A 6,703-nucleotide genomic window follows, 5' to 3' on the forward strand; every position below is an offset into this window, starting at 1 on the left:
TTGAGGGCCAAGATTCTTGTAGGATAACTTAGAGAAAGCTTGGAGTGTATTGTAATGAGCCTAGGCTTCTCCACAGTGCAAAGCTAGGGAATCTCTTTGGAGTAGCAGTCGGCAGTGACTATAGTGTTCTTCTATCGGGGCTACTGGAAGTCTTGGTTGTATGTATGATTGGATTTTTCACTCTTTTAATATAACAGAGCTAGCATGTTTCACGCATATGTTTTTATTGTAGTTAAGCTATCCTCGTTACCTTAATGATGCATGTGTTGACACCTAATCATAGGGATTGGGTGAACAATTGTAAATAATTTAAATAATTAATAAGAGAAAATGAAGAGTCATCGGGAGATGAAACTCAATAGTCACTCCCTCATGTATATAACTATGAACAACCACAATGAATAAACAAATTCTCATTTGAGGAGTTACCTCCTAGACTGACATGGTATCACAGCAAGTTCGATTTTTGGCATTTTAGTCTACCATTGTAACTCCCTTCTGTCATTTTTCAGAAATTTGTCTTGCATTTCCTACGGTATGCCATATTCTTCATATCAATTCTCTACCCTCTAGGTGATAATCTAGTGTAACACTCCCAGCATGCATCTCTTGCTTACCAAATAGGTGCTCTCACTATTTGCAGCGTCTCTTGCAGCTCCCTACCTCCTCTTGCAGCTCTCATACCAGAACACAACCTTCATTTCCTCTCTTGGTTGTATTTCATCTTAGAACCCAGTGTTTCGTTGCGTCCCTTAAATGAGTAAAATTCTTGCATCATTGTATGTATTTTTGTTCTTTTTGAAGTTCGAGGGGTTTATTTTGGTATTCAAGAGTGTATAATCATTGATCCTATATGAATTAAATGATTCGAGTAATTTCTTATAGTAATTTCATTATGCATTCAGCTGATATGTATTTTTAAGTGCTGCTAGCATTCCAGTTGCTCATACCGCTCCGCTTACATTTCTCACTATATATCAGCCACGTTTGTAGCTTTTATCCCTGTTTTCAAACCAATAACACCCATATTCCACATCAAAACGTTTTATGTATTAGATCCATTTGTTATTATTTCTTTCAATAAATAATAACAAACCAATAATGCCTAGATTTGAAATATGTTGCTCTAGGATGTGGTATGAGTATGCTGCTCCCTATGATACATACGTAGGTTGCTCCAATATGTTGCGATGCCTGTAAATGTTGTGCTGCTATATTCTTCTCCCCTAGTTGTTCCCACCACTCATTGCTCCATAAAAATGCGCTGACTCTCCTCCAAATACACCCTCTGCTAGATATATCACCTCCCTCACAAAATATCTCTATCCATATATTAAAGTGATTTTTTTTTCCACTTTCACACCAAAACTGCATTTTTTTAGCACTAGACATGAATTTTTTTTTCTACATTGGTAGCAGATCTATATCTTTTTGTATAGTACACAGATTTTTAAAATATATTCATTGATATCTATTGTGGGAGTGGTTCTCACCGACAAGGAAAACTATCCAGAATGGTCGCAGAAAATCAAACACACTCTCATTTTTAATGAGCTATGGAAAGGAGTGTGTGACAGAGACGGAGACAAAGAACTCAAACAACCTACCTCACACAAGAAGTTCTCCATTTGGGAAAATAAGAACAGAAAGGCTTATTCCCTGATTGTAGCATTTGTAAATGAAGAGTTGAGTTGCCACATTTCATGATTTTCCAGTGCTTTCGAAGCCTTACAAAAAATGAAGGAACTCTATGACTCGCACTCTACACTTGAAGTTATTTAACTCATGATTAAATTGTTCAGCCTTGAACTACAAAATGATGATCTTCTTGCTCTTATATCGGAAGTAAAATCTATTATGAATGATATCAAAGTCACTAATGTTGAACTGGACATTCCTCTGATAACTTTTGTTAAGGCGCTTTATCCCACTTACTCAAATTATCTTGAGTCATTGAAAGAAAATGGAAACCTCAAAGAAATTCTCTTTGACTCCCTTGTGAAATAATTTGCTGAAAGAGAGAAAGATTTTGGGAAGAAGAAAGCTCCTTAGTCTTCTTAAGAGACTGTGTGTCTTGCACATAGAGAGAATAATCCTTCTCAAGATTCTTCCAAAGGAAGAGGTGGTCGTAGAGGAAGAGGAAAAAGAAATTTTAGAGGTAGGGGGGGCAGACACTCTCAAGGAGAAAAGTCAGATTTTCATTGCATGCATTGCAAAATAGATGGATCACATGATGCATCCACATGAAAGTTGCCTTGGGACAAAATTAAGTAGGAAAGAAACCAAATCAAAGGTAAAACTAATGACAAAGAAAAATGTAAAGCACCTGAATCCTCTCACTATGTTGTGGCACATTATAATATTGGAGTAAATGAATACTCATTTAATGCTTCACTTGCTTCTTGGAAAAATGACCGGTTGCTTGATTCAGAAGCAACTTGCCACATGACCTTTAGAAGAGATTTTTTTTGAATAATTTACTGACAATATTGATGGAGCAGTCTACTTTGCAGAAAAATCAAAACTCAAGCCATCAGGGCTTAGCACAATCGGGCTTAAATTTACTAGTCTTCCAGACTTTCTTCTACATCATGTTTTATATTTCCCATAGCTAAGGAGAAACTTGTTGTCCTTGGTCCACATCAACCATCAAGGACACTCCATTAACATGTTTGATTGCAAGGTTGAGGTGAGAAAAGCATCAGACCACTCACTTGTCATGATGGGGATAGAAGAAGAAAGGCTTCTCGAGCTACAGGGTACCTCTACTCATGCACAAAATTTCTCATAAAAATCTCATTATGATGAAGGTAAATTTCCATCAAGTTTATTATGGCATGCTATATTTGGACACTTGAACTATGACAGCCTCTACTTGTTGAAGAAAAATGGTGTTACTGGTTTGCCTACAATTCCTAGGAAACTTAAGCAATGTGATGCTTGAATTCTAGGAAAGCATAGCAAGCAGTCTTTTCATGATTCACATTCCGGAGCACATAGAAAACTTGAACTCATTCATTTAGATTTATGTGGTCCAATGCATGTTCATTTTGCAAATGGAAATAAATATATGATGACATTTATTGAAGACTACACCAGAATGTGTTGGGTTTATTTACTGAAGAACAAATCTGATGCTTTTCAAACATTCAATAACTTTCATACATGGATTGAAAATGATGCACAATCTCATATTGGATCTATTCGCACTGATAATGGAAAAGAATACACTTCAAATGAATCTGAAAACTATCTTCGCCAACATGGGATCAAACATCAAACAATTGTGCCTTATAATCCCCAATAGAACAGATTAGCTGAAATAATGAATAAGACAATCTTAAATATGGTGCGCTCCATGATGTTTTTTAAGAATGTAAAATTGATGTTTTGGGCTGATGCAATTCTATGTGCTATATATGTAAAGAATAGATGTCCATCTAATGCTATTAGAAACGAGACTCCTTATGAAATGTGGTATGGGCACATTCCTTCGGTAAAGCATCTTAGGGTCTTTGGTTCCACATGTTATGCCTTGATACCAAAGGTACATAGAAACAAACTTGGTGCAAGGAGTCGTAGGTGTATCTTCTTGGGGTATTAAAACACCTCCAAAGCATACCGTCTCTATGATGAAGTCAATAAAAAGTTTGTTGTATCTAGAGATGTAATCTTCTTGAATCATCCAAAGCTGACAATTTTGTTGAGCTGGAACTTGATTGCTTGGATAGATTCGCAAATGCAAAATCATTTCAATAATTTGATAATTAGACTCCACATATTGAAGGGGGGATTCCTATACTGGATCAACCTGTGTAATCTTCTTCTGAAGCACTCTCTCCCCCACATGAAACTCCAACAATTGATGATACGTTGAGTGATGTGATTGATTGAATTGGGAGACTCAATAGTGATTCAGTCCCAACTCAATCAAATAAGCATCCTAGACCATCTCAGAAAGGTCCCCAAAAGTGGCTAACAAAGACACTTCAAAGTGTTCATCCTAATGATGTTGGAAAGACAGGAACTAGAAATTCAATGCGGCAAAATGGAGGTGATGTAGATGACTGTGATTCACCTGTGGATATGGATGTTTCTTATAATTGTGAATTGAATTTGTATACAAATTTTGAACCAACTTCCTTCAAAGAAGTGGCTTCTCATGATGAATGGAAAGAAGTGATGCAAAATGAGTATGATGCCTTGACAAAGAATGACACTTGGAAACTGGTTGATCCTCCATTGGGAACCAAACCAATTAGCTGCAAGTGGGTCTACAAGAACAACTATAAAGCTGATGTCTCAATTGAAAAGCACAAAGCCAGGCTTGTGGAAAAATGTTTTGCACAAAAGGAAGGGGTCAATTATGAAGAGACATTTTCCCCCACAGAAAAATGGGCTACTATCCGGACACTCATTGCCCTAGCAGCTCAAAACGGTTGGAAAGTCCGTCAAATGGATGTAAAAATTGCTTTCTTGAATGGAGATCTAAAAGAGAATGTTTTTATGTCCTAGCCTGAAGGATTTTCTATGAAGGGACATGAACATAAAGTATGCAAACTTGTGGAATCCTTGTATGGCCTCAAACAAGCACCACGAGCCTAGTATGAAAAACTAACTGAGCATCTTCTAAAACTCAATTTCAAACATTATGATCTTGATGATGCAACTTTGTTTGTCAAGAAAGTTGGCAAAACAGTTGTATATCTTGTGGTATATGTAGATGATCTTTTGATGACAGGGAACGATGAGAGCTACATTTCATCCATAAAGAAGGAATTGAGGAAAGTTTTTGAAATGATTGATTTGCACTATGTTCATTACTATATTGGTATTGAAGTATCTCAACATCAGAATTCCATATTCCTTTCTCAAAAGAAGTACATTGGACATCTATTGAGCAAGTTTGTCATGGATAAATGCAATCCTCTAACTACTCCAATGGAACAAAACTTAAATCTTACATCCATTGAAGGAAAATAATTTAAGGATGCAACAAAGTATAGATAGATTGTAGGAAGTCTCAACTACCTGACTACTACCAGACCAAACATTTCATTTGTTGTTGGAATCTTCTATAGGTTTATGAAAAATCCTTGTGATGGACATTGGTCTACTATAAAAAGAGTTTGAAAGTACTTGGAGGGAACTCAAAACTTTGGACTCAAGTATACACAGGTGGGCGACTTCATCTTGATTGGATACTCTAATTCAAACTTCGATGGAGACAAAGAAACTAGGGTATCTACTTTTGGTTATGCTATGAGTCTTGGATCAAGAGGTGTCTCCTTGAGATCATGCAAACAATCAGTTCCAGCAAATTCCACAATAGAGGCAGAATATGTGGTAGCAGCTGAGGAAACAAAAGAAATTTTATGCCTCAGAAAAATTCTTGAATATTTGCAGGTAAAACAAGTACATTTGACTCCACTCATGATTGAAAATACCTCTACAATAAAGTTGGCCAAGAACCCAAAGCTCCATGATCAAACGAAGAACATCAATACAAAATATCATTTGATTCGACAATATGTTGAGGCCAAAACAATCCATCTTCACCATTGTTCCACTACTGAGAAAATTGCAGACATCTTCACCAAAGCTCTTGGAAGAGAAAATCTTGAAAGATTCAGAACGATGTTCGGACTCAACAATATCCCTTCAGATTAACGGGTGGAATGTAACACCTAATCATAGGGATTGGGTGAAAAATTGTAAATAATGTAAATAATTAATAAGAGAAAATGAAGAGTCATCAGGATGAAGCTCAACAGTCACTTCCTCATGTATATAATTATGAACAACCACAATGAATAAACAAAATCTCATTTATGGAGTTACCTCCTGGCCTAATAGTATGTAGTTGTTATTTACGCATGTATGTATGGACTATTCCGTATGTGTTTGTATGAATATTATCGAATTGTGTTGTTGATATAACCCATCACTTTTGATCATTGTTATCCTAGTTTCCATCTCATGATGTCTTTATGCTCATTTGTTCCCTTTAAAGTTGCGTGCTATAACAGGTTTATAAGGTGTGCACTCACTCCCTGTTCTGTGTGTTAGAGCCTTTCATGCACCTTCGTTGACTTTCTGCAAGTTCACACCCTTGCTACCAACAAGGACATCTTACTTACCTTTGCACATAACTACAGTCAAGGTGATACCATACTACCCACTGTTGGGACTCCTACTCCAAGCGACCTGAGGTCTAGTTGGGACTTCTTATCGAGGATATCCCCTAACATGTTGGCGGATCCAGCATCGTCAACACTATTGGAAAATATTATGAGAACTTGGGAGAATCCCAAGCTTCTGGTGAAGATATTCAAATGCTTAATGAGGTAAAGTTTTACTGAAGATATCAGCAATTTGTTCTTTTGTACCAACATATTCAAGTTTGATATTCCTTTCAGCGACTTTCTCTCTAACGAAATGATATTTAATCAGGATGTGCTTCGTTTTGGAATGCATCACAAGATTCTTGGAGATACTGATGGCATTGGTGTTATCACAAAATATGGGAATAGGCTCATCAAACTTGACCTGAAGATCTTGAAAATTTTTCTTCATCTAGAGAACTTGAGTACAAAAATTTGTTGCCGTGATATATTCTACTTCTATTGTGGATAACGAGATTGAGGTTTTCTTTTTTCTCAACCATGATACAAGACAACCACCTAGATAGAATGTTGCTCCA

This window comes from Pinus tabuliformis, chromosome 7 (genome assembly GCF_031772625.1).
Source record: "Pinus tabuliformis cultivar Carrire ecotype Pingquan chromosome 7, CPIR1, whole genome shotgun sequence".
NCBI lineage: Eukaryota > Viridiplantae > Streptophyta > Pinopsida > Pinales > Pinaceae > Pinus > Pinus tabuliformis.